Consider the following 9,224-nt stretch of genomic DNA (forward strand, 5'->3'; position numbering starts at 1 on the left):
CCTATGGTACATTTGCCTACCGTAGAATGCCTTTTGGTCTTTGTAATGCCCCCGCCACCTTCCAACGTTGCATGATAAGCATCTTTTCCGACTACATTGAGTCTATCATGGAGGTGTTTATGGATGACTTTAGTGTTTATGGTTCTTCTTTTGATGCTTGTTTGACTAACTTGTCCAAAGTTTTGAAGCGTTGTGAAGAAGTTGATTTGGTGTTGAATTGGGAAAAGTGCCACTTCATGGTGAATGAAGGAGTGGTGCTTGGTCATATTGTTTCGGAGAGAGGAATTGAAGTGGACCGTGCTAAGGTCCAAGTTATTGAGCAACTACCCCCACCGGTAAATGTGAAAAGTGTAAGGAGTTTCCTAGGCCATGCGGGTTTCTACCGCCGTTTTATCAAAGATTTTTCTAAGATTGCCAAACCCCTTACGGAGCTTCTTTTAAAAGATGCTCCCTTTGTGTTTACTAACGATTGTCTTGAGTCTTTTAATAGGATCAAGAAGGCTTTGATTTCCGCACCTATCATCCAATCACCGGATTGGAACTTGCCATTCGAGCTCATGTGTGATGCAAGTGACTATGCGGTAGGTGCCGTGCTAGGACAAAGAAAGGACAAGGTTCTCCATGCTATCTACTACGCTAGCAAAACCTTGGATGCGGCTCAAATCAATTATGCCACCACGGAGAAAGAGCTACTTGCCATTGTCTATGCTTTAGACAAATTCCGCTCTTACTTGATTGGTTCCAAAGTCATTGTTCATACCGATCATGCCGCATTGAAGCATCTCCTAGCCAAACAAGAAGCTAAGCCAAGGTTGATAAGATGGATCTTGCTTTTGCAAGAATTTGATCTTGAGATTAAAGACAAGAATGGGGCCGAAAATGTTGTTGCCGATCACTTATCCCGTTTGAAGTTCAAAGATGGAGGTATTGAATTACCTATTGATGATTCCTTCGCCGACGATGTTCTAATGATGTTGGAAGCCAATACTCCTTGGTATGCCGACATAGCCAACTACTTAGTTGGAAGAGAATTGCCACCCAACCTTTCATATCAACAAAGGAAGAAGTTCTTACATGATGCCAAGTTCTTCCTATGGGATGATCCACACTTGTTCAAACATTGCTCCGATGGGCTATTCCGGAGATGTGTCCCACAATGGGATGTGAAAGGGGTGCTAGAAGGATGCCATTCTTCTCCTTATGGTGGTCATCATGGACCATCCAAGACCGTTGCAAAGGTGTTGCAATCCGGCTTCTATTGGCCAACCATGTTCCAAGATGCCAAAAATTTCGTGATGGCTTGTGATGCTTGCCAAAGGACGGGTTCCATATCAAGAAGACATGAGATGCCTCTCAATGGAATTTTGGAAGTAGAGGTATTCGATGTTTGGGGCATAGATTATCAAGGACCGTTTCCTTCCTCAAAAGGGAATCGGTATATTTTGGTTGCCGTTGATTATGTCTCTAAATGGGTAGAGGCAATTGCTACTCCTACCAATGATGCTCGCAACGTGATTAAATTGTTCAAGAAGATCATATTCCCGAGGTTCGGTGTTCCAAGAGCAATCATTAGTGATCGTGGTACTCATTTCGGTGAGAAACAACTTGATGCTTTGTTGGAAAAATATGGAGTCTACCATAGAAGAGGCTTGGCTTATCATCCACAAACTAGTGGCCAAGTAGAGGTTTCCAACCGTGAGATCAAGTCCATACTTGAGAAAGTTGTTGCCAAATCACGAAAGGATTGGAGTATGAAGCTCGATGATACCTTATGGGCCTACCGCACCGCGTTTAAGACACCTATTGGTACCTCACCATATAGGTTGGTCTATGGAAAGGCATGCCATCTTCCCGTTGAGATGGAACAAAAGGCTTTTTGGGCAATTAAGGAGCTTAACATGGACCCGAAATTGAGTGGCGAGAAGCGGTTGTTGCAACTCAATGAGCTCGATGAATTCCGTTTGCAAGCTTATGAGAGCTCCCGTCTCTACAAGGAGAGAACAAAGAGATGGCATGATAAGAAGATCTTGAACAAGGAATTTCAAATTGGTGATAAGGTCTTGCTATTCAATTCCCGATACAAGCTATTTCCGGGAAAGTTACGATCACGGTGGTCCGGTCCATATACCGTCACAAATGTCAACAAGTTCGGTTCCGTTGAAGTGATGACCACCAAGGGCGAAAAATTCAAGGCAAACGGTCATCGTTTGAAGCTCTACCATGAGAATGTGATCGTTGGTGTGATAGAGGAAATGACCGTTCAACCACTACCAAAGAAAGCTTAAACCGACTCAAGCTTTTTCGTCGTGCGGGACGTTAAACCAGCGCTTCTTGGGAGGCAACCCAAGCTTTTTATTGCTTTTATTTATTTTTGTCTTTGATTTTCTGCATTTTAATTGTTTTTCGTAGATTAGTAATAAAATACTCAACTTAACGATTTTTCTTTTGTGATTTTTAGGTGAAAATAAAGAAAGGAGAAAATGGAGTGCATTTGACACGCAACCCCATGCAAAAACCCCGTTCGGGGACGTGGTTTTCGAAAAAAGGAAAAATAAGTCACCCCATTATACGAGGAAGTCAAAAAGCGGGTAAGTGGTCAACCCCGATCGAGGCCGCCTAACCCCGATCGGGGTCGTGGTGCTGTAGCTCTTTTGCATTATTGACGGGTTAGTAAAAAAAAAAGAAATTTTTCTATCATTCTTATCTAACCCGACGGCACTCCTCTTCTCTATCTCCACCATTCTTCTTCCCTTTTCTACCTCAAATCACAAGGAAACTTCATTTTCTTCATTGATTTGCACGCTTTTTTCAACCATTAACATCAAATTGGTAAGATCTCTTCTCTTTTCTCTTTAAATTCATCTATTGCAATCAATTAATTGGATTATGCAAACCCTAAATCAATTTGGTGGAATTCGATTTTGTGCTTTTTGGTACTAGAAATTGGTTGTAGAATGATTGTTACTTGTTTGTAGTGTGAATTAGTTCACTAATTCATACTATTATGCCTATTAGGATGGATTTTGGTTTGCCTTAAGATGAATTTTGTCTTAAAATTTCAGCAATATGGCACCAAGAAAAGCTCCTTCACAAGGTGCTTCTAAGAGAAGGAGAGGTGAGGCGGAGGCTTCAAATACAGCAGCGGATGTCCAAATGGAGGATGTTCCTCAATGGCATGACCCGGAATATCCAAATGTGATCTTCAATTCACTAGCTCAATACAACAATTGGGTTGTTTTGAAAAGCAAAGGTATGGAACCAACGAAATTCATTAACCAAGCATCTTTAAACAACATTGGAATAGAGAAAAATGTTAAAGCTTTGTTTAAAAATCTTGGCATGAAATCTTGTTATACCATGAATTATAAGACCTTCCCCGAACTCACCCTTGAGTTCTTGAGCTCTTTCGAGTTCCATAGGTCTAAGAGACCCGGTTTCACTCTCTTTGTTACCTTTCGTTTATTTAATGAAGATCATAAGATGGACCTAGCGGATTTCGCCGCTATTTTTGATTTGCCTCACAAGTTGCCAACCGAGTCACCCGACGATTATAACCCCATTTTAACTTGGGATGCCATTTCCCACTTAACTTTTCCGGGTTTTGATCATACACCACATCAATTTATTCATTATCCCGACATAAGGGTTTGGCAAAGGTTTATGGGATGGACCTTTTTTGGTAGAAATGAACCTCACTCGGTGAGGAAGATTGAGTTAGAAATCTTGGGTGCTTTCTTAAATGTTAATGGTGATGAGAAGTGGGGAATCAATATCCCCTACCACTTTGCGGTCCACTTGACCAAACAAACTAACCCCAAGAATAGTTGCATTGTCTTAGGTGGTTTGGTCACAAAAATTGCTCACCATTTGTGTAGGTTCAACCAAGAGACTACCGGTTTGAGACCATTGCTTGAGTCTAGGTCTAGGGGAGTTGGTCTTGATTATGAATACTTTCTTTCTTGTAATTGGTTTAAAGATGCTCATCCCAACATGATTTGGTAGATAGGTAGACAAGACTCCATTCGTCTACCCGAAGAAAAGAAAGAAATAAAGGCTTTGGTTCATACTAGGCCTCGTAGTGGAAGTGAACCCTTTGTTAGACCGACCTACCATTTAGCCCTTAGAGGTGAGTCAACTACCACCGTTGAGAGACGTGTGGGAGGTTCATCCGCCCAAGCACGTCATTCCACCTCTAGCATTGAGTCACCATCTAGCATAGAAATGATGAACATGATGCGAGAAATGAACTTAGGTGTTAATCAAATTCGTGATGACCAACGACTTGCATTACATCCTATTTATGATCATTTTGCTAGGCAAGGAGTTATCCGACCCGAGGGGCCACACCCTTCATTCAATACTTATCCTCCGGGCGGATTTCCTCCTCCATCTCCTATTCCCCCTTCCCCTCCTCACAATGATGCAGGTACATTTGCTCAATATGAACCCGGCCCGGATTTTTGTGGTTCGGATTATGGGATTGAGGCATGCTATGGAGGATATGGAGGATATGAAGGCTATGGTGGCTATGGTGGGATTAGTAGTTATGGTGAAGGTCTTGGTAGTGGCCAAGATATTGGTGAGTATGTCACTCCTCTTCAAGGGGATGACTCAAGTGGTAGTGGCCAACAAGGAGAATCAAGTGGTAGTGGAAAGAAGAAGAAGAAAGGGAGGAAGGGGTTCAATTTTTGGCCCTTTTCTTAGTTGATCAATGAAGACATCCCCCGAATTCATGCTAGCTTGGGGGGGGCTAGCAAGTTGAGTATGTTTTTAATTGCTTTGCATTTTAGTTTAGATCTTGCAACCCATTAGACATAACCTCTAGTCCTTGCTTTGTGCTTTGAGCCATTTTTATGGTTTGCTTGGGTGATTTAGATAGTTGGCACATTGAGGACAATGTGATGTTTAGCTTGGGGGGGGGGGGGGGGATTGCATTTGCATATAGTGTAGTTTGCATGTAGTGTAGGAATTTTGAAAATTTTTGAGAGAAATTTTTGCTTTGTGCTTGCTTGTTGCCTACTTTCCTCTTTGCTTATCCTAACAATAGCTTGTTGCTAATGATTTATTCTTTAATGATGGGATATTAGCTACATGGGGATGTCTTGACATAGTAGGTGGGAGATGGAGAATGAACCGAATAGGCTTGATCTTGACTTATGGCAAGCTACAAAATGGTAAGGTAGAACCTCCTTTAAGGCCATTTCATCTTTATTTGGTCTCACTTAGGTGAGTGTAGGTGTCTCCTTATAATGTGTGTTACATCAAAACGCACAAGTATGGTCTTCATGTCATTTCTTGGTAAGCATGCATTCATTTGTTTTAGCATTTTGGAGCCATTCACATGATATTTTAGCCTTTTTGACCCCTTCACAAAATTTATCTTTAGCTACATCATTGAAATTGCCCACCCTTGTTGAGCTAGTAGCTTAGTTGGATAGTGTTTGGGTGCTCATTGGGATATATTTGGTTGTTTGAAGTCATGTGAGCTTGGTCTTAATGCTCAAAAAAAAAAGAGGAAAAAAGGAGAAAAAGAAAAAAATTGGAAAAATTGGAAAATGAAAGAAAATGAAAAAAAAAAAAGAAAGAAAAAAAAGCAAATGAATGAGAAAAAAAGCATGTAAAAAAGAAGAAGTATGCATTGAAAAAGAAAAGAAAAGAAAGAGAAGAAGAAGAAAAGATGTGAGAAATTCTCAAGCTTTATTCATTATATTTTGGAGAAATTTCTTATGGTTTGAATTGAAAAATTGGGTTAGAATTGGGACTTGAGCATCCTTGCATTTTGGTAGTTGCTAGCTTGACTTAGCTCCACATTACCATAACTCTTTTGTTCCCCCTTCTTACCCATGTTTATTTACCTTCTTCCTACCCATTTGGCTTCTTTATCATGCTTACATTTGATTGACTTTGCTTGCTAGTTTTGACATGTTTACCATATTAGATTGCGGGCACATTGTTATAAGTTGAGGATAGTTGAGTGTTCATTCACAAAAATTGTCCTTTCACATATAAAAGAGTTTGAGTGTCCCGTGAGAGTCCATAAGTCGAAAGATCATGCACGAGCTTAAAGGTTCATTCAAAGTTTTCTATGCTACGCCGTCGTGTAAATCTCATCCATGTCTTGCTTTATCCCTTGCCCATGTTGTTTCGGGTTTTTAAATCATTATGCTTAGCTTGTTTAGGATATAGCAATTGATGGGATTTGGTTTCTTGCTTGAGGACAAGCAAGGGTTTAGCTTGGGGGAGTTTGATATGTTCATTTTATATATGCTTTTACCCCTCATTTTAGCTCGGTTTCTATTGATTATCATACTTTAATTAGTATATTTTTGAGCTAATTTTGTGTTCTAGGTGTATTGTTGTGTTTGTTACGGTTTTGTAGGAATCTAAGCATTTAGAGGCTTTTTCCTATGATTTTGTACACCAAGTTCACTAAGCTAAACAAGGCCAAATATTGGACTAAGTGTGTGAAGATTTCTTGGGTTTTGCATGAAGATTAGTGGATTGAAGTAAGGAATTGAACATGAAGCCAAATGCAAAGTCAAGCCCAAAATGAAGGTCCATATCAAGGTTGCAAGCATTGGATGCCAATAGAGCTTAGGATGCTAGGAATTTAGAACATTGCTCGGGTGATTAATCGCACATTTAATCACCAACATTGGATACCTTAGCAATTAAGAGGAGATTTAAGGCGATAAACCGAGAATTAAGTGACCCCGATCGGGGCCGCCCAACCCCGATCGGGGTTGCATGCCTGATGACTCTTACGTTTTTTCCTTCCTCTCCTATAAATAGGAGAGGTATTCCTAGGTTTTGGGCATCCCATTTTACGTCCAAGTTTACTACATTAAGCCTCAAGCATTATAAGTTTTCTCTCATTAGTTTTCATTTCAAGTTTAAGTTGTTTAAGCATTCCTTAGTTAATCTTTCAACAATTTGTATTTCAAGAGATTCTCAAGCATTTGTTATTCAATCCTTTGGTTTTAGTTATTTGTTCTTCCATACAAGTCTTCCCTATTAAGGTATTTCTTATTACAAGTTTACAATTTACATTATTGCTTTAGTTATCACATAGTTATTATAATCAAGTATTTCATATTTACCTAGCTTTATTCCTTTCGTATGTTATATCACCTAGTTAGTATAATTCATATAACCATGTTCAACATTACTTACAATTTAGTTTACATTTTACATCTTAGTATGAGTAGCTAAATTCTCTAGTCTAAAGGCTAAGGGAGCCATGCAAAATCAAACATATAATATGACTAAATAAGTTTACAATAATATTGTTCAATTGTTTCCATCACATGCTTGCTTTGTTACGTTTAATCTTTGATTATCGGCCGTAGTCGTAGATTATATTTGTTTATTCGTTCTAAAGTCGAGAGGCACGGAATTGAATTAGACTAAGCATGAGTGGTAGGACGACCTAGTCATGGACGAGAGTTTTTCTAGGACCCGGTCTATGGTTGATACTAATGCCGTAAGGTGGGTATCTTTAAGCCTAAACAATTGACAAAATTATTAGTACCATATTTATCATGTTCATATGTTTACCTTTGCATGAGTGACCCGAACCCTTTAGACTATCTTTTATCATATTATTTACATTGCAATTTACATTAATCATCAAACCAAACAAATCAAACCCAAATCGTAACCGACCTTGATAAAAATCCACCCATAGCAATTCACGACGTAATTCCCGTTTCCTTGTGTTCGACCCCTATTACTACATTAATTTGTGTCTAGGGAAATTATTTTTGCATAGGTACGCGATAAACCTATCACATTCCTATATCCCAGGCTTTCTTTCTCTAACAGTTCTCGTGCCTCCAATTGTTTTGTACTCACATAACATATATCATAAAATCCTGAATATAACTACTACTCCATCCACATTACCGCAAACCGATATACTTCTATATACCTATACACTCATCTCACGATCTTAGCTCACAATCCACAATTGTTACGGATACTCACATTAGCTTCTCAAGTTTATCGCTTTTATTACCACAAAACTCACCCTTAACTTGACATGATACTATGTCCCAAATCTCCGTACTCACTGACCCAAGAAAAGATGCTAAACCACCTGTAGTTTCCAGTTCATACCAAACCTGTTCCACAATTCTTTTGCCACAACTAAGTCCACCAACGCCTTATCTAAAATAAGATTAAAAGTACTCTAACAGCCTCTCACAACTGTGTCCCATTATTAGAATATTAATATACCACGACAACAACAGAACCATACCCAACTCTTTCTCATATCATACTCTATTCTCACTCCCAAGCTGACACTGGTAAGAAACATCGGGAAACAAAACAACTGTCTATATGCCCCGGGCCGACACTGCCAGGAAATAGCAGTAAACAAACAACAATCTAGGACAACACGAAAAAATAATCGTATCACAACACGAATTTCTGTGCAAAGTGCACAAAACCCACATCGATAGTCATCGCAACTTTTACAATCTCATAACACTGACTCAGCACAACTTCTTTGACCACAAGACTTTCTTAAAACTGCTCTACCAGACATGACGCAACATATTAGACGGTATCACAAATACCAACCTTATGAATATTATCCATACCATGACTCGTGAGGTCAGAACCTCACATAAATATTTACACATATTGTGGACCCATAATCGAATGTAACTAGACAATCCTGATTACGTAAGTTACCACTTGATAATGAATACCTCTCATCTGGACTTAACTCAGGTGCTCTGCATAACATATCCTCTCATACACACAATTATCACCACTCGGCGAACGTAGCCATATCATCAGTACCCAACTTCTAGCAAACACCTCATATATCCACCTCTTATACTCCCTCACAGCCATACATACTGATCAGTCTCCACAAAATCAACTCCCTTAGACCAACTAACTTCCCTAATGTAACATCATCCTCAACCGCCAGTGACAATACTATGACACCAACATCCTTCATGCAACTACTCTCTTACTATCACTTCTTAATATAACAATCTGTTTCCTCGCTTTGGTTATCATCCCAAATAACGAACATCAAATCCATCAACAAAATCTACCTCATCATTATTTCCAATTCCATCCTTTTATCGCGTCGCAACCTAACCCTCCACCAAAATCTCATATCGCATAAACACTCTGGAGCTTCTTACTCCCTTAATACCTCAAAACCGACGGCTAACCTGTCGTCCTGAATTCTTATATATATC

This window comes from Silene latifolia, chromosome 8, assembly GCF_048544455.1.
Source record: "Silene latifolia isolate original U9 population chromosome 8, ASM4854445v1, whole genome shotgun sequence".
Classification (NCBI taxonomy): Eukaryota; Viridiplantae; Streptophyta; class Magnoliopsida; order Caryophyllales; family Caryophyllaceae; genus Silene; species Silene latifolia.